Source organism: Notothenia rossii (genome assembly GCF_949606895.1).
Source record: "Notothenia rossii genome assembly, chromosome: 12".
Taxonomy (NCBI): domain Eukaryota; kingdom Metazoa; phylum Chordata; class Actinopteri; order Perciformes; family Nototheniidae; genus Notothenia; species Notothenia rossii.
In genome coordinates this window covers 18,489,495-18,512,048 of record NC_136911.1, presented here as the reverse complement: position 1 = coordinate 18,512,048, position 22,554 = coordinate 18,489,495, and the positions used below count along the sequence as shown (strand labels likewise).

Here is a 22,554-nt window from a genome sequence, read left to right as displayed (position 1 = left end):
GTGCTTGATTAAAATGTTACTATAACCAGAAATCGTGATCCGCAGATCTTGAGTATTTGTTTCAAGATGATGCGTCTGATGCTGGTAATTGCATATGTGTGTGTGTGTGTGTGTGTGTGTGTGTGTGTGTGTGTGTGTGTGTGTGTGTGTGTGTGTGTGTGTGTGTGTGTGTGTGTGTGTGTGTGTGTGTGTGTGTGTGTGTGCGTGTGTGTGTGTGTGGGGGGGGGGGGGGGGGCAATTGAGTGGCTCCAGATGCCCTCCTTTTTGGGCCAGACCTCCCTCAGGACTGGCTGCTCCTGTGTTCAGCCGGAGAGAGGCAGGCTAGTGATTCCATTAACTTAGCCTCTAATAGGAACTACACCTGGGTCCCACCTATCCAGCAGCCCCCATGTCATCCCCAGGCATGTGAAGTGGAAAATGAGAGTGAAGCAAGAATATGTTATTATGGTTTGGAAAACTGAGGTCCATTTAGCCATGTGAGCGATTATCATGTGCTAGAATGAACTCAGCTCAATTAATGAAAGAGGAATGGTAAGTGTTTCAAAAGTGGGGCTTGCAAATAAAACGAGATAACTCACATGTGTGAATGTACAAACCGTGCTGTTTTGTCTTAGGTGTCTTTGTGATGTATATAACGACTTTTGATATCAGAAAATAATAGCTTAACACTAAGAAAAAAATATTGATATCTAAAAATGTACACATCTTGCTCGAAGCATTTTATCTTAAACAGAGAAAAATGAAATTCCTTAAGACTGAATTTGAAGTGCACACAAATGTGAGAGAAGCGTAAACCATTTTTTTTCCCTCTTCTTTTATTTGTTTCAATTGTTAACGTAGTCCCCCAATTATATTCTAAGGATAAGAAAAATTAACAATTGCAGTTCTCTGGTGGCCAATTCAACAACAGATAAACGAAAAGGCAATTAAATTAAACTATTTATACTCTGCATTACTTTTACAGTCTAAAGTTTTTTTTTTATAGACATAATTAATTCTACTTTTTGGATATTTGTAAGAATTTCTGTCAAATGTCTGATGATGTTTTCAAACTCCTCTGTGTCTATTAGGAGTTACAAAACGAGATTTGGGGACTCTCGCCAGATTTGACCAGTATTGTTCCTTCTGCTAATTATGTAAATTAGTTTCGCGAAATTAAGTCATGAAAATGTGCAAAAAATGCTCCCGTAAATAAGCCTTCTAAAATAAAAAATGTTTTCCCCCAATATCAATGTGTTGGATAGGCTATGGGATGTGTGCTTCACAGCATTTTACTTTATTTCAGCAAATGAGTTGTTGAGGCCTTAATCCTGTATTTTCTATGTCTGTTCCAGAAGGTTATGTTTTCCCAGCTGGAGCCTTCATCCTATCTGCAGTGCGCCTTCATGACTGCCCTGTAACGTATCATGACCTTCAATTAAATGTCAGTCAATCCTTTCTATGGACTGATGCCAGGGCACTTGTTGTCTCTGTGTCCTGCATGCATACTTGCATGGGACACTCGTGTGTCCCGTACAGCAGTTGTGGCCAGTCTGAAATGCTGTGATTGACGCCTAACTCTGAGCATCCGTTCCACCTCTTGCTTAGCTGAGCCTGTGCCAAGAGGATTACAAATGGAGTCCTCTTGGGCCATGTCATGCCATCTGGACAGAGTTGATCTGGGAGCAGGGCTGTCAGCCAGGACTGCTGAGTGTATAAAATGCTGCATAGTTATATTCAAATACAGCTTTCAGCTTTGGAGAATATTTTTTTTTGGTTCACATTGGCGTCAATTTAGTGTTCCCTTTTTATTCCAAATAGCTTTCTGCTGACTATGGAAATGGGATGATTGGAATGATTAGAGCTGATGTGGGACACTTCAGTGTAATCTTCCACAAATGTGTTGTTCCCTTGCTGTAGATAAAGTGGTTCCTGCTGCCAAGCACTCTACTATCTTCCTGTGTTGAGATGTTCAACTGTCCTGAAATTTAAGAGGAAATGATGTATTTTTATATGTAATTGAAGAAAATTGCTTTGATTTCACTGAAAGTGAAAGCATTGAGAATTTGAACAGTTTTTGAACAGAGTCATTTTAAGCAAGCGGAAAGAAAGATGATTTTTTTTTTCGTCGTTAGCCCTGTCCATCTTCAAGACAGTCAAAATGAAATATAGAGAGGACTAAATGCTAATGCCTCCATAACCTTTTCCATAGAGTGATGTGTGCCACCTTTGATTCCCTCTGCACATCAAGGTCTAATTTTAAAAGGTTAAAGCTGGTGGTTGCTCCTCAATATGCCAGGGAGATCCAATATGACATATGTATTCTGCATGACCAAGTAAGGCAAGAAGCGCTGCATTAAATCATGCAATACAAGAAAATAAGGGAATTTAGGTCACCATCAGCGACAACTGCCAGACTTCAGAGGAACCGTAAAGTTTGGATGTTTTGATGATGTAATTCTTCCTCTTTGGTGATCTCTGTTGGGAATCGCGGGGGAGGTGTTGGGTTTCTTTATTAGCTCTGTCTCTTTTGAGAGGTTATGGGTATTAGCAGGAACCAGCTGATGCCTCCTCTCTTCCAACTGATTTCCCCCAAACTCCAACCCAGGGCGATTTTCCTTACACACGTACTTCCTTCCTCATCTCTTTCATAGCGAGCACGCATGTAAAGACAAATATCACGACACCAACAATACACCTCTGCACCCTATTGTGCTATATTAACCAGGCATTACATAACATTGACCTCAGGTTAACATAATATCATTTTGATCCTTATATTCACTGTAAAGAAACTTGGAAAAATACCACTGACAATGTTATCAAAAAGTTAAGAATCTTCACTAAATGTATTCCCAGTCTGCCGTTAACACTATCTATCACGTACTATAACTTTTTTAACTACCGCTTACAGATGTGAAATATCTCACACAGAACATAAACATGCATGCATGCTTAATTGCACTAATACATCATCTTCCCAATACTGCACTGCCATTTATGATGAGCTGTAACTTAAATTATTTTATTTGCCATGTTGATTTATTTTCCGTTTTAATGACATCCCTTTAAATTAAATAAATTAAATAAATAAATTAAATTAGAACCCAAAAGCGACAAATGAATTGTATTATCCACTGTGGTTATCTGCCAACAGTATTGCCAGTGGGTATCCCCCTATGTAAATATAAATACATTTGCATAAACAGTGGCCAAACAAAACATTTTAAATGATATTAGCATAAAGTAGTAATTGTCAGCTGCTTATTGCAGCGTGACGGTGGCACGAGGTAACATTGAACAGAACCAGTACAGATCACAGCCCCCTCCCTTGGCTCAGCTTTCAGTCAATTGGACCCCCACATAACCACACCTTTCACTCCAATGACCCCCAAACCTCCACAGCACATTACTGGACACATCCAAAAAAAAAAAAAAAAACTTATATTTCATCAGTTCCAAGAAAAGATGAATTAACACACTTGTGACTGCAAAGAGCTAGAAGTTCTTTAATTCCGGTCGGGACCTCAGAGGGTGTGAAGCTCATGAGCTCCGGACAAAAGCAGCATCTCCGAGTGTCCCTCCAATTAGAACACCCCCGGTGACCACAGCACACACCACTGGCTCTGTATGTGTGTCATTGGGGGGTTTGGGGGCGGGGTGCTTACTAGTTGGCTCTAATCTGCTTCATGATGAAGATCCCCTGTGCCCAGGGGACCTGAGGAGAGGGGGGGGGGGGGGGGGGAGTGAAATACTGCCGTACGCCAATGCAATCACGACTGTCGCTTGCCTCCGAGCCAGCAGCAACCCTCTCACATTCCCTTTGCCTCCCTCTATCCCTCTCTCTCTCCCCCCTTCACACACACTTCCTCTCTGATGTGCACACACACACACACACACACACACACACACAAGCTTCTTTCTCTCACTTCACCGCTCACTCACTCGCTCCCTCTCTCAGTCGTCATTCTGTAACGGCACCGACGCGCTCCACTTTGGTTTAGCTCCCGTGTATTCTCCAGCTATTCCGAAGCTGTTTTTCTCTGCAACTCACGCAGCATCTGATCTGTTCCAGCGTGGGCTCTCCAACTGTGCACCAAGAGCGGGATAATGAAAGAAAGGCTCCAAAGAGGAAAGCAGGGAGAGCGAGAGAATTAAAAGAGGAGTAAAAGGGGAGAGTGTGCTCTTGCAGAAAGGTTTGATTCAGTGATTATTTGGATTAAACTGGCTACGTCTCTGCTCTAAAGTATCCCACTAATGGTGAGTGTATCTTCTTATTTTGCTTGTAGGCATTTTGCACAAACACTAGTTCACCTCTGTAGAAATTAAACAGATTTCCAGAAACTCTGTGTCTTGCCATGTGCAGGTGATATACATTTATAGCTTGTTGACAGAGCTTCACATAACAGGAGGTGTTTTATTTGATTGTGTTACCGGCATTTTTATTTCTTCTGAACACAGTTAAGACACTTATTTCTAACAGCTGGCTGAGTGTGATGAAATGTGGTCCAGCTGTGCCCTTGACAATGTTTCAACAGAAGCAGTTGTGAAGAACACGACTGCTTTAAGTCTGTGGACCGCAGTTGTTTGTCACTTGTGCTTTCTGTCATGTCTTATGGAGTGAAACGAGAATTCAGTATGTGTTGATAAATGCAGATTCACAGGTTCACATATCAAGCAACACTCTGAATCTGCCGACCTCATTTGCAGGTTAGTTCATTTGCATATGAAAGTCTTTGCAGCTTTTCAACACTGTTTTGGAGAGTGTTCAACAGCGATTATCACACCATGGCATGTCAAGTGCTTTGGCAAGTCCATCTAATTGCTGTGTAAATAAGCTGCCAACATCGTTTAATCCATATTTATGTACAACTATAATGAACCTGTGATATGAAAGTTATTTTCTACATGGGAATGGAAGCCTTTAGGTGAATCTTATGTATGCATTTTAAATGTAACTGATAGTGTTTACACAGTGCAGTGCTGATAAAACTACTTTTGGTTGAGAGCAACAGTACTCGGGGTCTGATGGCTCAATCTCCGGCAAGAGATTATTCCTTTTGTTTGCACTCAGTGTGTATCAGCAATATTATAAGTGGCTAAGACCATTCTAGTAGTGTTGGAAAGGATTAGAGAGAACAATCTGAAAGGATAGAAAAGAGGCTCGACAGAATCTGATTTGCTGAGGAACACGGGATCACAGATGTAACCTTGCCCCCGATCCACAGCAGATGCTCATTCAGATGAGCCAGAAAGGAGATGTAAGGGCACAACATTTAAACATGTACCCTCGAGCGATGCTGAGCCACATCTGCTGTGAACTTATACATTTGATTGTTACATCAGCAGTCCCACTGGAAGTTGTTATACCATCCACTTTGCATCTCTTGAAATATTCCAAGCCACAGTTATCCCAAACTACTGTGTTGCATCAAATGCAACTGGCAGGCAAGTGGGCGAAGAGATATACAAGACAACGCCTATTGTCACTTGAAATACTTTTAAATTGATGTGCATTGCACCAGAAAATAATGGAGATGACTATTCTCAGCATGTGTGTAACATTATTTCAAACAGATTTTCAAAGGTAATCCCATCTTCGTTTACAGATTAGATAAAAAAAAAAAAAATTAAGTCTTCCACTATTTTAAGCGCATCTAATATAAATCACTTTTGTGTCAGAGGCACTGCATTTCCTTATCAGCATTCAGCTGAAAACACCTGCTTTGGAATAATCAAATTACGCTCCAAGCAGTCCACTTCCAAAGGAAAAGAGGAGCTGGACCCTTTGAGTACACAGAGGCTACTGTGCAGAAAATGAGCATTCAGGGCATGCAGCCACCAAGCGCTCAGGTATTATAACTGCATTAGAGCGGATAAATGAAGAGAAGCACTATTCTGCTGTTATTAAGTGAGGATGGTGATAACATCTGCCCAGGTGCATGTTGTGAAAAATTCAGTGGAAGTTTTTCTCCTGTTTCAGAACAACAGGTTTACTTACACTCTCTGCAATCAAGTTTGGTTCGATTTTTTGACGGGGATTTATGATTAATTTTACTCAATAACCCTGGAGCCCAAGAAAAATAAATTACCACTTTGTTGACGATATTGCTAGGTTTTTTAAACATGAGTATGGTTCAATATCCCACCGTGTCTTCATATTTGACTGAGGAATACCCGTCTTAAGAGTTGAAGTGCTTATTTAGGACCGACAGAGACTTGAGAAGGACAAAGCTAAACATATTGTTATCAATTACCTGCGTGGCCTGACAGATCTGCCACAGCAAGACAGCAAGACCCCTTGTCAGGGTGAATGTGAAGTCTCCATATGCGTTCTCCGCGCTGTCCATGTAAATGTAATGGAAAGACTGAGTGCTTTGCGGTAAATTAAAGCACATGTCCACTCAGCTGTCATAAGATCGTTGATCCACTGCACACTGTCTGTTAAGGGGGAGCTGTTATTTATGGGATGGTGCGCAGCCTTTAGCGTAAGCGGAACTGCAGTGATCAGTCATCCAGATATGCCACCTATTACTGCATTTTGAAGTTAGTGCCCATCAAGAGCCTCGGGCTTAACACAATCAATACTTGAGATTATTTGGAGTCTCCAGACTCTCTTCACCTTGGGCTCTTCAATACATTCATTTTTTAATAATTCTGCTCTAAATCAGTTGTCTCTATGTTTGCGTATGTGAATCTATGCGTCTGTGTGCATTTGTCTGCAGCACCATAAGAATGATTAAACTAACTGTCAGACACTTGCTTGCACAGTTTAAAGCATCTGAATGCTAATCAGAGAAGTGGATCTGGTGGTTCCGTCTGCTGTCTCAAGGCCAATCTCAGATGAAACGATTGTTCCTGCATTGTGCGTGCTTCTTGTCAGGCAGCTATTTCTCCCGCATCGAGCCACACTCTGCCAAGACCCCTGCAGACCCCTCAGACAGGGCTCTCCCGGCTCCCACACTATCACCAGCAAGAGCCCTAAACATCTCAAATGAAAGTCTTAGAGGGATGGATGACTCTCAATCTCCAGGAGATATTGTGCACGCTTCTGCTCTGAATGATGGGCAACTCCTCTTCACTTCACTTCGCAATTATTTATATAGATTTGTCTCTGTTCATTTGTCAGCTTTTCGGACATGCTGTTTTTTCCTCTCAGGGGAAGGAATACCCGGCAGAGGAAAAACATCAGTTTCTGCAGCATACTGACACTAAAGGCTTTTTCTAGAAAATAAAAAAACAAATACCCTTCCCTGTGGTATACACACATGTTTGAAGTAGTGGTGAAAATAGAAGAAGTGGGAAGGAGGCAGTTACCTGAAGATACCATTTTGTATCGAGGACACAACTGTTTTGCGCTATGATTGTAACAAACAGTGAACACAGTATGGTGTGATGGGAGATAAAAGGAGAGGCGACTGTGCGGAGTTTGGACATTGATTATTACTCTATCCGAGCACTGCTGTGGCCTTTCTTAGAATGTCCACAGTGGAGCGTTCAAGGAAAATGACCACAGTTTTTTTTTAAACTTTTTTGTGATTTCACTTTCCATACACAACTATTTCCTTTGAAGATATTTAGAGGAAAGTCCTAAGTGAGGTCAGTTCAAGCTCTCCTTTTGTAAGAATACTTTGTGAACTTTTCTACACAACCATTTATTTAAATATTCCAAAGAGGGTCTTTGTGCCTTTGAATACATGTATGCAATCCCTTTGAGAAATCCACCACAGATTCTCAGCCAACAGTGGGCAATAACAGCCGTGGTCATAAAAATCACTGGAGGCCACAGGCACAAGTACAAGTGGATGATATAGGGTGTTTTGTTGCCAATGCCTTCACTCAAACATTTATAAAAGTTGTCCTTTGTTGTGTCGCCATCATTGGCAAGCTATTCAAAATGTGTTTTCATTGATTGCCAGAGGAAAAAAGACTGCCAATTAGCAGGTAATACAGGTTCCTTTGCATTGTGGATGAATGACTTTCTACCTGACACATTTAATCACAAGATCCATCCAAACACTATACAGTCATCTCTGGCTGGCCTCCACTCGATAACCTTAAACACAACCTCACTGGCCCCCAATGGCAACTTGGGAAAGATTTCCTGTCACACAGGTGAATGACTATTAGTTTACTGACCCTAGAGGTAGAGGGAGATTGTAATGATTTCTGGAGAGGGTGCTAGTGGGGCCTTTCATTATAGGGACTGAGCAGCGCAAAAGCACTACTGCAGTAAAGTGAGAGGCAGAAATAGATATGAAATACACTATTCTGGAGAATTGATTACATTTTGCAGATGATTCTCAGGCTATCAGCATACCTTTTAGAGAAATAATGGAGTTGAAGCATCAATACTAGTCATAACATGTTTATTTCCTTGTGAGTTGAGGAGAGAGAAAAAAAGCGCCAGGAATCCTTTGTATCATGGCAATCTGTCAGTTTCTCTTTTTTTAGTAACGGATGATGACTGCTGTAGTTAGTGCTGGAATACCCATTATTGTGGTTAGGAGTTTGTCCATTTTATCCATGAGGGCCAAGGGGTCCTCTTCATATTTCTACACAACTTTTGATCTGAAAAACAGTGAAGGTACAGTAAGACATATTTGCCGTTTTGGCTCAGTAAAACTATGTGGTGTGTTCTCTGGGTTTGCCTTCGCTGCCCTGAGTTTTTGTTGCACAGGGATGATACTTATACCTTTAGAATTGGTGGAATCTCAGCTCTAATGTTATATCTTGTTTGTGCAGATCCGATAAGTAATAAAGTATGTATATCGTGAGTTCTGTGCTAAGTGCGTTAGAATTGTTTCGCTCAGGGCTAATTCAGAGGCTTGATATTACCCTTGTGTTTTTGCTAAAAATGGTTAATATTGCCTGATAGCTGAGTTTCCTCCCGTTAAGTGGGTACGACACACTTATAGTTTGTTAAATGTCAAGAAGCCCTGAGATGCCGTTTCTTGCAAGATGTTGCGTTTTGCCCCCGGTACCAGGGGGCATGGGGCTCAACTGGTTAAACCAACAAAGAGCCTCAAGTTAAACGTTTCATCAATACATATTTTGCTTGACAAATGGCTTAAACTATTAAGGGTATAAGTGTTTTAAACAATGTGTTTAAGTTAAAGAGATGTGTAAAGAGGCAAAGCAATTTCCATCATCTAAATATTGATACAGAGATCGTATGTTTTACCTTAGCCTAATATTCAAAATAGGATATTTCCGTGATTTAATGGTTCAATGATTGTGTTGCCTACATTGAAAATATATCAAGCTAGTATACAACACAACAACGTCTTCCTTTTTCCAAGGAGCCTCTGAAATTAATTCTGTCCACTATACAATACGCCACATCACATTTTCACATGTATTCATCCACGTCACAACTAATCTTCATTTCATTAAAATAAAGAGTGCTCCTTAAATCACATCATTTCCCAGTGCAGCAGATAGCACCTTCCTGTGAAGTACCTCTCACAAACTATCACATATCACATTTAGCTTAACACCTTGGAGCAAGTCTCCCTCCCCAGCATATACTGTAGACTGCTTTAGATGCAACCCATGCAGCATAAATGTTTAAGTACATTTCCCATCAGTCTAGTTATGGTCTCACAGTATCTTAAACTGAATTCATTTCAGTCTATGATACTTGGTGCATACTGTAGAAGCTAAGCTATTCTATGAAGACGTTTTTAGTAGGAAGTAAACGCTACACGTTTACAGTTGTGACCACACACTGACAGAACAACGACAATACAGTACACAGGTGCTTTGAATGGAGTCTAAAATATCTGAGGTAGTAATCCAAGTATGTGTACTAACAGCAGGCGGAAGTTTAATTAAAAAATATGCATCCATAGAAGTCTCTCTTTCTGGTATCTCTTCCTCTCGTCGTTATCATAGCAGAGAGGAAAATTGCATCATAACTTACTGAAGTAGAAAAGAGGTTGAGCTAGGAAAGCAGCAGGCAGCAGTTTGATATGGGAGGATAGGTGCTAACTGCAAATCTCAGCTGCACTTATCCATGAAATATCAGCCTGCCGATGTATATTTGTATCATGATGTGCTGAGTTAATACTACGGTTAGACTGCCAGTCATGTTAGCCACTGCTGAGCTGATGGCGTTTCCATTACAAAGCTTTATGAAAGTCTTTGTGTTACTCTCAACTGGTTCAATCATACTTAACTATTGACTTTCCTCTCGTAAAAGCAGAAAAGTACGGAAAACACTTTGCGCCAAGGACAGAAGAGAGTTTGCTGATGATGATAGCTATAATAAGCGATACCAACAGATTTGATATGATAGGAGAGATGGGTAAAAATTAGCAAATGTATCCAGGCGCAAGCTGTAGCAATTTGGTGGATTTGGCATACAATGACATCCAATTGAAGCGTTTACCCATAAAGCATTTGGTTAACAATAATCTGTCAACAAAATGCAGACTTTTCAAACTATTACAAACTTCTGCAACATCAATACAATAGGTTGCCTTAGATGAGAGGACAAATAAACACTTTCCTCTGCATTCATTCACGCTTATCTCTCGACAAATGTCTTAGTTGAAAACGTCATTGAGGAGACATTGTCATCTGTTTCGGAGTTTACTGTTCAGAAGAGAGTCGATTAACATAACCTCCTTGCACCTATATCATTGTGACTCTTAAGGACATCTTTTTTGTGTACAGGTTTTTTTTCCTTAACAGCTTACCATTTCAAACAGGGTGGGTGCGTAGACCTTATATAAACCATGAACCTGGGGAGTGATAAAGCATTGCACTTCCTCCATTAAATAGAATAAGAAATCATCTTGACAGACCCTAAATCTTAGCCTGGGTAAGTCTTCTTATGAGCGAGACTTCCTCAAGGTCAGTGTGATGGTACTTTCCTTACTCTGTGCAGTGCCTGTGATGAATAGGACACAGTGTAAGGTACAGAGGAAGCGGGTGCAGAAAAATGAATGGGGGGGGTAGCAAAGATTCACTGGGGTTAATGTATTGTGTTCACTTCAACATCGAGGCTGCGAGAGTTTCTCAGTTGTGACAATGATTAAAAAAGACAAAGAAGTTGGGTACCTTTGTACATTTCAATGTCACAAATGTACGTTGGTAAAAGTAAATGTTTCTGTCAATTCATATGTATACTTGTTAATTAAAAGGGTTAATTTGTAAATGTAATTTCAATATAATGTAACATAGAGGACTCTTACTGTACTATGAAAGTGCAGATTTGAATACATGACATCAGTTTCCGGATGACATTGAGAGTCGATTTCTCTCAGCTTAAAGTGAGGATAGTACCAACAATGACATTTTTAAATAAAGTATTGCCTGAGTATAATACATTTATAGAGGGCAGCCTTTCTATGGAGGGGAGAAATGTGTTTCTAGTATTCTTCAAAGAAAAGAAAAGAGAGCATGATATTTTACAAGGAGAGGATTGGAATCAAGAGTCTGGATTGTGGCAATCAAATGCTTTGGTCGCTGCAACAGGCAGATGAAAATGTGGCAAGAGCGTCAAACTGTCTCTCTTGCCGTGTACAAAAAGAATAGTGGTACCGGGCCATGCTATGGAACTGAACAAGAACAAAAAATAGAGTGCTACAAATCAGTTTGAGTGAACTAGGTAGCACTTTTCAGTGTTCAGTGTTGTTGGACATGATACCACACTGGTATTGAATGTTGGATAATGAAACTTGTGGATTCCGTGTGAAACTCGGGGCTGTGTCTCTGTGTGTTCTGGTTGCAAGTAACTTAAATAGGCTCCCACAGAAGCAATCTGTTCTGTTCTGTTTGGATGAAAGTCAATTAGCAAAGATGTATGTACAAGTTAAGAGCAGCTATAAGTGTCAATGTGCATGTTATATTACTGGAAGTAGTTTTCCTCAGTTCCAAATAATATGACAATAATCAAGGATCACAGGAGTGGCTTTTTTTTTCTTACTGCATTGTCATAGGTTTAGTATTTCTGTTCTTCATGTGAGCAAAACCATGAGTCAGTAAAAAGCTAAATTCACAATAAACCCCCGAAGACTCCGAGCTCTGGATTTGACAGCTGTGACCTAGCCTGCTGAGTTTTACTGATGAGCATTGGTCCGTTGACTTCATGGTGTAGAGAATAAACAACACTATGCCCAGTCACCCTTGTGCGAGCGAGGCCTCCACCAGCCACATATCTGAGAGTCTGCGAGATCCACTGGACTGACAGATCGATCATCTCTGTTAAGGAGCCATAAATCACTTGGTTTATTTTGTGCGAAACATCTCAACTTTAAATTGGATAAGTTTGCGATCCAGTAACTTTCAGTGACATACTGTAAACTGCATGGTGTTGCTAAACATTTTTTTTAAAGAGTATCTAACCATTTGAGGTGTTATCTAATAATCAACTTAGTACCTGCTTCTCAGCAAAACGGAATATTTATTAATATTGTTTGTTCTCTTAGTATTAAAAACGACATTTCAATGAACTCTAAAGCTAAATGTTAGGCACAACTGTTTGATTACTTTTGTTGAAGAAACTACTTTGGCTTCTAACAAACATTTGCCTCTAAGGAAAGCAATGCTTCCTATTTGATTATACAAAACTCCATTGATGGCTAATACATTCTGCCATGTTGCATATTTACTGCTAATCCATAATGCATTCACTGTAAACACACAGAAAACTATTCAGAGATCTGTGGCTCTGACATTTACAGATTAAACAAAAGGTTTGCGAGTTCAGATATGCAACAAGCCACTGTATACATAAACTGCTCTTCCAACAGACAAAATAATACACCTTTCACGTCAAAGGCATATCATTAGAATACACTGCAGATGTAAGTGATACTTATCTCTCTAGTATTGTAAATTACATTAGGATATTTGTACATGTGGATATATAAATCATGTGTGATAACTGTGTAAAATGGAATAAAAAAGGCAACTGGGACAGCGAGCGGGTCACTCAAGAAGCACATGGATCATCTGTTATCTTATCATATGAGCATGAATTACATAATGAACAGTTGCTCTGGGGGAATTAGGATCCGAGGCTTGAAGCAGGGTAGAGTCGTCACAGACAGATGTCTCACAGTGGCTGCTCAACAGCCCTTCATCAATTTCATTACCGCACTTTAAAAATCCGAATATATATACATATTTTCCCTTAAAATGACAATGTAACTAAGATGGGGTTATACTTCACTTATTAAAAAATGCATTTGTAGTCGTTGATGGAATGCCAAACCTTTGTGTTTTGCTTGATTCAAATCCACACCCAACATATAAGGATTTAAAACTGAAATGTTACATAAAAAATACATTAAATAGAATTGTTTGTATGTGAAATGAGAGGTTGTAAATCAGTTGTACGTGAAAGAAAAAGTAGTGAAAGAGCTATTATCACCAGCATCAGATCACCTAAGCAATCAACAGCCTGCACCAAGGGAAAGCTTTGAATACACACCTTATAGAATATGTTTTATCAGCTCAGCTCACTGAATTATGTACAAACAACTTTTTATTTTCTGGGGAAGCTTTTCCTTTTTTTTCTTTATTTAAAAGGATCCACATTAACCTGCTCTAGTTTAAATACATGGCAATATATTTCAAAGTTACCTGCAAACTGGAACTGAATAATGTAGAGGAGGAAAACATGCAGAATGTGAAGTTATTCATAAGGCTTTTACAGCCATTGTCAGCATTAGACTCCATCTATTCAATATTTCAATACAAGTTGCGAAGAATAAAGTACAAATGGATAGCGAGCGAGAGAAAGCTCCTCCCTGTGGGACTCTAAGGACAGTATTGTTGCCACAGACCAAAGATATTTCATATCTGGAACACAGAATAAAGCTTTTCAAAACTGAGCCAGAATAAGAGAAGCGTTTCAAAAAAATTTTTAAAAGGTGATAAAAGGTATTTCTGAAAATAGTTTGGTTTCTCAAATTCAGCATTCAATATTTTTGATTATTAAAGAAAAATAACTTCTTTTCTCGGACAAGTCAGCAATATTTTTTTTGAAGAGTGACACTCACTTTTAATCTTAAAAATGCAATAAACACACACTAAACTAAATAAATGTGTTCATGACAAAATTGAACTTTTGTAAAGAAATATGTATTTGTGAATGTAGGCATCGTCTGGTGTGAATCACCTCAAAATGGCATTAATCAAACTACCAATACACCCGTTTCAGTACTTCTCCCATTGGTGCAATGGACAGAAAGGTTCCCTTTCATTCACATCAGTGTGAGAACACCATCCTCAAATCTTCCTTACCCCAATTTGTTATGCTCTACCATTATGCACCATTGACCTAGTAAGACAGAGCCATGCAGTAAAGACTCATTCTGAATCTAGGATATTGCTTTCTCATTATTCTCTCTCCCTCTGGCCTCTTGCGTGATAACTGTTTGATTAAGGCACTTGTGTCACTTGGGAGCCTGAAAGCAGCATACCTTTTAATATTACCCGGATGACTGATTAGAGCAGCACTGCTTGAGGCTAATAATGTTGAACTGTGATGCTTGATTAGGAATGCTGATGGGCCTCCTGTGACAAAGTATTCTTCGGAATTAGCAAATATCAATCAATAAACAATGCAAATTCATTTTAACCAAGACTTCAAACTAGATATTCCTGCGGATTCATTTGAAGTTCTGACCGCTTGGAAAGACTCACTTTATTTGTTTAATTCAAAATATAGCATGGTATGCGAGCGCGATCATCGCAGCTGCTATTCAAAAGCACACAGCTTCATTATTCTGCAGTAAAAAACCTGAATGTGGAGAGCAGAAAAGGCAGCAGTCCACTTCAGTGAGATAAAGAGACGATGATACCTTCAGAAAAGCTTTGATGATCTGGCAATACCTACTGCTCATGTCACTTTAATTAAGTGCTGAAAAACACTGTGCTTAAGTAGCTTCCTTGACGCCTTTGAGGTCAGACCACTCCACTTTAATAGTGAGGCTCGGTTGAGGTTCCATTATATTATCTGTGATTTGAGAAGGGGGCTTGACAGCCTGAACAGGGAGTCTCATGAGGGGGGGGGGGACAGCGGCAGTCAAACTGTGTTCAAGAGAGGAAAAACTCTCAAAGGGATAGGTTAGCAGATAATAAACAAAGACGACAGCAGTAGTGTGTTATTTACTTATAAAATCTCTTTTCAATTTCAGACAAGCAGTAGACTTATGTGCCTTTCGCTCGAGTGTGCTTAATATGAAAATAAATCCTTCCTTTTAATTGAAAGCGTATCGCCCTCGCCTGTCCTAATGCTCAGTGTCTTTCATTGTTTTCAGTAATCACAGCCAGGTGACAGCAGGCAGGGGAAGTAACAAATAAATAAGATCACAACCGTTTCAAAACCATAATCGCAAAGAGCATCCCCCTCGAAGTCACTGACTCAAAGTGTCTCCTCTGCTCTTTGCACAGAAGGTATCACAGGTTAAAGTGGACCTTTTCTGCTTGCACTTATCTCAGAGTAATATCGCCCTGCAGCGTGGAGTGCATTGCTGCAAACATCAATAGCTCGCAGTGCCGATTGCTAAAAAGGGAGGAAGATGAGATTTCATGAGGCGGAACGTTTATAGCGCACACTGGTCACTGAGGGCTGCCTCAGGCAAACTCCTAACACATTGTCTTCTGCTTACTTTCTTTTTGATCTGCATTAATTCATTAGATAATTATTACCCTAAATGTCAACTGTGTGCACTGTGCATAATGGCCCATTAGTTTGTGATGATATGATCGGGCCACTGGGTTTCCAGCGATTGCACAGTCGTTGAGATGCTAGAAGTAATGTTTACTTCTTTGTCTCTCAGTCCCCTTACATTAACGTAACTTGGCACTCTGAAACTCTCAGAGAAAGGGACGCACATGTGCCCACATTGATGCACATGACCATTACGGTAGCACACACACACACACACACACACACGGAAAACAGACCGCCATTAGCATAACCAATGTGATGATCATAGCTACATCAGTGATTTCCAACCCTAATGCTTTTTGAGTTTATCTTAGCCTCGATAATGAGGCTCAGCTTAATGTGACTCTGTGTGCCTAATAACCCAGAACACCATGACAAATATTTGCTTTTGTCTCTTTCGTCCTGGCTTTATTTTGCAGCACAGTTGAGCAGAAAATGGACAACTCGTAGGGAGAAAACGAAGGAGAGCGTAAAAGCAAGGTTATAAAAGAGTGAGTTGAGGAGGAGTGGAGGTTGGCTGGAGGCCGCAACATGGTAACCCATCTCAGGTTGATTCACTACCAACCCCTCCCCTCTTGACAGGGACTGGAGACCAGGGAGTTCAACTGCATCATTTTAGGTTCACTGACTTGGCAAAATCTAACGTTTAATGAAATTAGGTCTGGAGTGCTTCGTCGGGAGGTTTCATTTCAAGGACATAACTCCAATAACGGAGACATCTGCCTGGTTATATTACTGCTATGATATTCTTGTTCAAGTTTCCACCTCACATGTTTGTATTTATTTTTCCTTTTTAACAATGTAAATGCATCCTTTCTGTTGAAAGGCCTCTCTGCATTCACATGAGACATAACACACATCAGTAGGCCTATAGAGTATAACATGTGCTCTTCAAATCAAAGGCTTTAACCTCCTAAGCCCGAGGGTCCCCCCCAGTGGACCCCCCCCACCGTTTTTTTACGAGACTATGTCTCAGAGCTTCTTAACATTTATGAAACTATTAATGTTCCATACCCTTTTAACGATAAGAAACTCAGCTAACTAACAATATGAACCATTTTTAGCTAAAAGAAACACAAGAGTAATACCAAGCCTTTGAATTAGCATGGAGCGAAAAAATGCTAACTAATGCTAACGGACTTTTGCACAGCTCTCACGGTAGCAATGCCCTTATTACTTATTGTAACTGCACAAACAAGATATCCGATTAAAGCTGAGACTCCACAGATTCCACACATGTAATGTCATCAATGTAGGACCCCGAAAAAAGAGGAAGAAAACAACATCCGGTTTCAAAAATATTACAATAATTACGTCTCACCTTTTTTGATTTGTGATCAAAAGTTGTGTTCGCCGGAATAAAAACGCAGCTCAAGGTTAATCCAATGTCTTTGTGTCACATACTGTAGACATTTTTACTGATAATCCACCATCATATTTATGGCAATATACTGGGTATAAAGTTTTGCCGTCCAGGCTTGTACTTTCAGATGTGCTTCGTTTGCATTGTGGGGAGGATAACAGTTTTTTTTATTTTTTATTTTTTCACAACAGTTGTATTTGGATGGAATGAATACCTATAGTGATAATTCAAAGTAATAAAATGATTTTTACAGTGAAAAAGGTCAAATGGAACCGATGGTTCCCAAATTACCCAGAGGTGAGTCCGCCTGGACTTTATTTTTCTAAACCTCTCTAAAAAGGGCAAATTTCACTTGTTTTGCATCAATTTTGATACAGGGTACTTATATGTTATAGTTTGGATTCCTAAAGCTTTTAGTCTACTAACCCATCATTCAAGGGTGGTTTTCACTATAAGTAATGTTTTTTTTTTTAGGCGGACATTATAATTTACATGTTTTTACTATGTTCCATCTGAATTTACTTTAAAATAAAAAATATCTACATTGATTCTGACACTTCTACATCCAACTCACAGATGTAACCTTGCTTTGAGATAAAAGATTATTAATTTACCCCTTTTAGAAGTGAAGATATAGTCTTTGCTGTGTTAGTGGCATTTTGGAGCCTGAAACCTGAAAAACAGGCTCAGGGCTTAAGAGGTTAAGAAGAGTGTGTTTGAGCTGTGATCTCAAACAAACATGGCTCATGTAAAATCAATGTTGCCACCTACCGCGATTCAGCACAAGCGGGTGACTCAGCTCTGGCTTACGTATGTTACGTCTACCAGCTCCATCTGTTGTTACATTTCTCGTATATTCATTCACCGTAATGAGATTGTTACACAACACTCAGGCCCCGATTCCATCGTAACACTTGGCCAGGGGAAAAGATCTGAGTGGTCCCAATAAAGAAAGGTAAAGAAATACAGCTAAAGTCAAGAAACATTGATATAAAAAAATTTCAATTAAACATTTTATGAATATACAAAGACATTTGAAAATGATACGTTTTTTAAATGAAAATAACTGCATTTAAAAAAGGAAGATAATACTGTGAAAAAGCTCATAGTATAAAGAATATTTTGCGTTGATAAAATCTTCCAGCTAGATGAATAAGTAGACTTTTCTGATAAGTTGATAGCCAAATAAGACAACAAGGGAAGTAAAACATTTCAGAACTTGGGAGGTAAAGTAGAGCTGATTAAGAGGAACAGGTGGCTGAAAATACAACAAAGCAATGACTAGTACAGCGTCTGCACAGTGGCCAGCACACTTAAAGCTGAAACGGGGAATCAGAGTCCTTTCAAGTCTTACCTCTGATCTTAGCCCTGATCTACCAAATACTCACAAGGCAACATTCTAAAGGAATGTATTCTTTCTCAGAAAAACTGCCCTTAAATAGATTAGCTACGAAAGTCATGTCAACAATGGTAAATGATTTTAGCCCCCCCAGTATTTCCTTTTCATCTCTTGCATTATGCGACATATGCAAGAGATGAAAAGGAAATACTAGGGGGGCTAAAATCCTTTACCATTGTTGACATGACCTTCTAATTGTTGGAGCAGTTCATACACAAAGATAAGCAATGTTGTGAGGAAACAGTCAGAGTTTTGATAGCTCAATCACCAAATAAGTGTTCCTTTTAGTAAAGTATACATTAAGAATGGAATTACTTTGCAGTTTTATTAAATGTAATCTATTTACTAGAGATTCACACAGGTGAATTCCAATGACATTTCATGAATTTAGTTTTGAAAGTTTTTCTTTGACTGAAATAAGTAGAGCAATCTGCTGGAAAGGCAGTTTATGTTTATTCAACAAAACAAGGGAAACTTGGTAAAAAAAGACACAGGTCTTCCGTGGATTATTTGATTCATCACAGACACAAATCTGTTGTGCTGACATACTGACACTAAGCCAAGGGAAATATTGATTTGCAGACGAGAATGGCATTTGTTTAACTATAGAGTGCAACCTCAGGCATCATATACAATCTATCAGAATATAGTGTGTCAAAATCACACCGTTGGAGCATGACCAGCAATGCAGCATAGTTCTGCCTGATCTACCCATTAATGCTTATCAGCCAGTCTTGTCATCCATCTCTGTTGGAAGGAAACTGGCTGCAGCTATACAAAAAACTGCTTTTCAAACCGGCACACTGTATTTTAAATGTAACTGGCCTGTAGGGTTTATTTTTATTAACTGTTCATTAATAGCCCTAATGTATCAGAGCTCTCTGTACCATGGAAGAGGTTATTCTGTGCCCTCGGTCTTGAAGGAAGTCTTCTTTCCATGCACCAAGAGTATATTACTGATTTAACGATTCCATTAATTAGTATCACGTAGGGCAGGGAACCAGAGTGCTCAAATAACACTAGTTTTGAAATAGAAATTAAAAAGGAAAATTATTTTAAATATCCTTATTTGGAGAGGAGACTGAAAGTGAATTATTCAATTGTTTTTAACACATTTCCTATGTATTATACAGGAGCATGAATACTCTATATGAAATGGTGAAGTTGAGCAAACAAGTAACTATTGTTAGTTTGCAGAAATGGGCCATGTAAGAAAATCAGACCACAAATGCAATGGAAAAAGATAAAGTTATTTGGTTTGAATATATCTCAGGCAGGCTTAGCCCAGCGCCAAAACATTGATGTTACCAATAGGTCAAAAAATACATGCAAAGCCCTCAACTAGAATATAATCACAGGTCTTATGAGATGAAACATTTGAGAAGATAGGCAACAAGAGAATAGCCTTCTCATAGAATGCAATCTTACACAGCTTGGTCGATGCTCATATTTAATGACAGTAATCTATCTTAGTGTTGGGTTATGAGGTCACGGTCTCCTGCTGCAAGTATCAGGTTGTGCGGCAATAAAATATTGAGCATTCAATCCACAGCACCCATTGATGGTACGATCCTTTGTCACACAGGGTAATTAAGGGACAGGCTGAACATACGTAACCCCTGATTAACAGGTCTGGGTAATAAATCTAAATGTTAATGTGCAGCTCTCGGTGCCGGACTATAGCGGAATCCCTGCTGTTACTTTGCAGTCATGTCATTATTTGCTGCAACAGATGTAGTCCAACAATAGCAATACCTGTGGAGTTTGCTAACATTTCATCCTTCAGACGTATTGGTAGCCTCGATTATAATCAGAATTGATCACATCTTGTCTATTTTGTACTTGCAGGCACATTTTTCCATCACATAATCCGCAGTCTCAACATGTACTGTAATGTAAGAATGTTCTAAAGCACTGTATGAAGTCCTGCATTTTATTTTTAAATACACAATTAACTACTTTTAGCTCCCAGGAATGACCTTTTGGACAAGTGGATATTCAAATAAATAAATAATTGACAACAGATGATGGAGGAATAGGAAAAGGTCTCACATTTCTTGTTAGATGGAATTGAACAAGGTTTTCTACCTACAATTCAGCCGCTTGAGCTGAACTTCATCTTCAGCCATTTGATGTAGACAACTGAATCCATTTGAGGCTATAAATAATTAAGCAGACCTTTCCGAGTTAAAAAGCGTCTCATTATTTATTCTAAATGCTTATTGGACTATGTCAGATATGTCCTGACACATCATTATTAACAGAAATTATTAAGATGATTATAACACATTTCCAAATTGGAAGGAAAGCTCAACATGTTTGTGAAAAATCCTAAATAAATACATGTTCAGTAAATGTCAGTATGCTGTCAAATCCAAAGGATCATGCTGTGTTTAATTTAGCTCAAAGAAAGACTGAATTGCTTTTTTATCTTGACCGTATTCAAAAACATTGGACAAGAAAATGTGTGGATATAATTATACCCATGATGCCCATTCTACATTCAACAGCACAGTAACGAGTGAGCCAAGAGCCCCTCCAGCTTATTTTGCTTTAGAATAATCTAAAGTTCATTAGGCATCAGCTAAGGGTAATTGCCAGTTCACCTTTAAGTGTTATTTTCTATTGCTGCAGCAATGGAGTCTCATCATTAGTTAGTAATTGGGTTTTCAAGAGAATTTAATTTACAGACACGCGTACCTTCTACTAAACCAAGGGTTCCCAAAGTGGGGGTCGCGAAACCCCGAGTGGGTGTCGCGAGATGATTAGAAAATAAAAATAAAAAATAAAAGTAAAAATGTTATTATTATTAATAATAACGTTTGCATAGACATTTCAGTCTTTGAAAATCCACTAGCGCAGTGTTTCTCAAACTTTTTCTTTTTTTTCTAATTCACTAGCACCCCACCACCCCCCCCTTCGAAAGGGGGTCTGGCACTTTTATTTTTGGGGATCGCGGGCTGAAAGGTTTGGGAACCCCTGTACTAAACAATCGACATAGTCATTGTTGTGCACTACTTATAGACTGGCTCTGGAATTCATGTTTTTTTTATTTGTCACTGAATATAAAAGTGTTACCGGTTCTTGTTGGTGTGCATATGCCTTGGTGTTGGTTTCTCCACCTTTGAGTTACTGTTCTGAGTTTCGACTAAATGCCAACAATTCTAATTGAAACATTAAATCTACCCTAATGTTCAAACAACACAGAGACAATGCTGTTTGTCAACAGAGAATGCTAAATGTATAATTAGCTACGATGGAGAGCGCTGTGTTGCACTAATCAGTCTCTGATCAGGTACTTGTGCCAGCCCCCATAGCACCCGCAGCGTTTAAATGGTCTTTCATTCTCATCGTTATTTTAAAGGAAAATAACAACATGTTTTCATGGTTGTCCTTGTCAAACTCCCTAAAAAGGGAAAACATATATTTAGAAGTTCACAACATAACCAAATAGAGTACAAGACTACCTCGAGAAAACATGTGGTTATTGTCTCCCTGTGACACTTCTGTTACCTCATTGCAAGACAATTTAAACTCCTGCTGACTTTACAAAAACCTGTCCGACAGACAGAGTAAACAGAATCCAGCATGTACAGAAATGTTGAGCATGCACTGTTGTGTTTTTGAAATACCATGGACTGTGGAGGTTTAGGATGAGGAGGCTGGAAATCATTAAAAAAAATAAAAAAATTCAGAAAGCAGACGTACTATAAAAAAAAAAGATAGAATTCAGAGTTTGCCTGAATATCCTTAACCCTATAAACCTGCAGCAGGCAATCTGAATTATTTATGTATTTTACTACCCAAACGGTGTTAACCTTGTATTGATCTGTTCATTTCTCTGCAGGTCCAGCTTTTATAGCAGAGAACAGCTTTCTTTTGACTGGCTCAGGCCAGGATTCGGCATCTAGTTCTGAACATTGAATATACTGACCTTGAGGCACAGATCTTGCCACCTAAAACTTATTTTTAAATTAAGCTCATGATGAGTTTCATTTTGGACAAATGTTGCGTAGACAGTAAAGTGAATGCTGTGGATACTGATATTCCCCAGCCTTAACTCATTTGATGAATAGAAGATGATTAAAAAAGGCCAAAGCAGCCGCTTTTGATCACAAAGTA

The 22,554-nt window shown here is 39.2% G+C and overlaps 2 protein-coding genes across 2 annotated transcripts in view; one reads left to right on the top strand and one right to left on the bottom strand.

Moving 5' to 3' along the window:
• LOC307026123 (cadherin-6-like) overlaps positions 1-22,554 on the bottom strand; it is a 572,233-nt gene that overhangs the window by 520,445 nt on the left and 29,234 nt on the right. The window lies entirely within an intron of this gene.
• The window catches only part of LOC307026121 (cadherin-12-like), a 91,662-nt gene continuing 73,110 nt past the window's right edge, over positions 4,003-22,554 (top strand). Inside the window, exon 1 of the mRNA XM_079661266.1 lies at positions 4,003-4,239. The gene's annotated coding sequence lies outside the window, so the exon portion shown is untranslated. The remainder of the gene's footprint in view (positions 4,240-22,554) is intronic.